Source organism: Myotis lucifugus, unplaced genomic scaffold, assembly GCF_000147115.1.
Source record: "Myotis lucifugus unplaced genomic scaffold, Myoluc2.0 scaffold_13, whole genome shotgun sequence".
NCBI lineage: Eukaryota > Metazoa > Chordata > Mammalia > Chiroptera > Vespertilionidae > Myotis > Myotis lucifugus.
This window is the reverse complement of record NW_005871061.1, coordinates 624272-627300: the sequence shown is the minus strand read 5'-3', so window position 1 is coordinate 627300 and position 3029 is coordinate 624272.

The following is a 3029-nucleotide window of genomic DNA, read 5'->3' as shown; positions in this document are numbered from 1 at the left end:
GCTGAGAAGGGTACAAAAATGCCACATATAGCAGGAGTGGGATTGGGGTCTAAAGAGACATTTATTTTTTATTTTGTTTTGTTTATTTTTTAAAATTTTAAATTGAATTTATGAGGGTGACACTGGTTAATAAAATTATACGGGTTTCAGATATACAATTCTATAATACATCAACTGTATATTGTATTGTGTGTTCACTACCCCAAGTCAAGTCTCCTTTCATCACCATTTAGTCCCCTATATCTCCCCCCACAGAGAGGCATTTAAAAAAAAATTCCACTCATGTAACCAGATCAAGACAGAGAACATTTCCATTACCACAATAATGGTTCCCTCAGGCCCCTTCCTAGTTAATCCCTACCCCTCCCAGAGGTAACCACTAATCTGATTCCTATAAATGTACATTAATTTGCATTTCCTAGACTATTATACAAATGAAAGAATACAATATGTACTCTTTTTTTTTTATTTGGCTTCTTTCAGTCAGCATAATTATTCTGTGATTTGTTTATTTTTATTGCTAAGTAATATTTCATTGTATGGATGTACCACAGTTTGCGTATCTACTCGTTTGATTTTGCACATTACTGTTAATTCAAATTTGGGGCAACTATGAATAGAGTTGCTATGAACATTCATGTACAAGTCTTTGTATACATATAGGCTTTCATTTCTCTATGTTTACTCTATGTTAGATCAAAAGCACTGAATCTTAGGTCTCTGTCCTTTGCCTAGCTTGGCTTTTTATTTAGAGAATGTAACTTCAGTTTCCTCTACAAGTTGAAAATTACATATATTCTCTATAGAAAATTGGAAAATACAGCACAGCAGAAAAAAGGGAAATTACACCAATGATCTTCATATTCCTAAATGTAACCCAGCCTCAAATAAGCTCTCTCCTTTGTGGAATTAGGTATTGTCTAGTGGCTGACTTGAGAATGCAGAATCACAGCTGGAGAGTTTCTGAAAAATTAACTGAGGAGGCTGTCAAGCATAAAACCAATTTACAAATTCATGAAGACGCTCTCTATGAAATATTCAGGGCCCAGTATACTACAAGGCTTAGTTTGGATAGAGCTTCTAGTCAGGCTCAGAAAAGCAAACAACTCCATGTTCTCTGCCAGCCTTCTTGAGCTTTCTTACAAGATGGCACAAGGGGAAAGAAACACGTATTTTCGGGTTCCAGTTCTCAAGTTTAATGGGCCTCTGTCGCTATGGAGGAACCAGAGATGCAGCTCAAGGGGAAGAATTTGAGGCCCCAGAGGAAGAGCCCAAGAACTCATGGAGGATCAACCTGACAGAGGGAGGGGGCAAAGACAGGGAGGGAACATGAGGGGCAGAGATTGAACTGTCATTGAATCCTGGTTTGACCTCTGACTAGTTTTGAAACTTTTAGAAAGTCCCCCTGCCTTGGTTTTGTCATCTGTAAAATGGGAGAATAGTCCTCCTCCTCTCTTCATAGGCTTGTGAGAACTCAATGAACTGACATTTGTAATGCACTGGAAGAAAGCTTGGGGCGTGGCAATCATGCATATTGTTGCCTTATAGTTACGCATTAGTGTATGTTTACATTGACTTACCATATATTTATAATCACATAGTTACAAATTACAAAATGCCATAAGCTTTTTAAATTATGAAGTTTCTTGTTATTTTATCACACATGTTGTCTTTTTAAAAAAATATTTTTTATTGATTTCAGAGAGGAAGGAAGAGGGAAAGAGAGATGAGAGAGATAGAAATATCACTGATGCCCAGCCAACGTGGCTCAGTGGTTGAGCATCGATCAGGGTTCAATTCCAGTCAGGGCACATGCCCAGATTGTGGGCTCGATCTTCAGTGTGGGACTCGCATAAGGCAGCTGATCAATTATTCTCTGTCATAATTGATGCTTCTATCTCTCTTTTCCTCTCCCTTCCTCTCTGAAATCAATTTAAAAAAAGAAAGATACATATTTTCTTCATGTCCTGGTAACTGAGCTTGTGGCTAAAAGGAAAAAAAAAGTATGTGCTACATCCATATAATGCAGTTCACAGTTAAATATATTTATGTAGATCTATATGAGCAGTGCTATGCTAAAGTGTGATCAGGACCTGTTTTGGGACATATCTTAGTGTACTGGTTAAGATCATTGGCTTTGGAGACAGATTATCTGGATTTGATGCCTGGCTCCAACCTTAAACAAGTGACCTTAAGCAAGTGACATTGTTTTGCTTTCCTCCCATGTTATCATCTGTGAAAAGGGAGGTGTATAATACTTACCTCACAGGGCTGCTTTGAGGATTAACTAAGATAAAACACCAGAACACTTAGAAAAACAGAACAAGTGAGGTTTGGTTAATGATAAATTAACTATTAGCAACCTCAAATGGCCCATCAATATTACTTCGAGGTCATTCTATTTTCCTGTGGTCAACTCACCTACTCTTACAACTAATTAAGCCTTCTCCAGTATGTGAAGTTTGTTGAGCTATATACTCAAGATCTGTGCACTATACTGTGTGAATGTTGTACCTCAATAAAAAAAGGTTAAAAGAAGATGCAACTACTTTTGGCAGTCTCTTTCCCCCTTCCTTTTATCCTCCCTCCTCCTCCTCCTCCTCCTCCACCTCCTCCTCCTCCTCCTCCTCCTTCTCCTCCTTCTTCTCCTCTTTCTCTCTCTTCCTCCCTCCCTCGCTCCCTCAGACATTCTCTCACAATTCCTTACTCATATGTTTGTGTTGACGTTCGTATAAAAACTTATTAGCTGATAATTGTGTAAAAGTATACCAAATACAATTAAGTACAAGAGATAACACTTGCTGATAATAAAAACGATGGTACTGGCATATACAAGATATAGATATGTCCAGACTGGAGTTGTTCACATAGAATAGTATTTATGAGCCACAGATGGAGTGCCCATCAACTTAGATACTAGGGAGATCAAGATACATATCACAAACAGACACATAGCACTTGTTGCTGGTTTCTAATGCTAGGAGGGGGCGCCGCAAGTGTGAGCGGAACAATGATTCGCTCCGCAACCA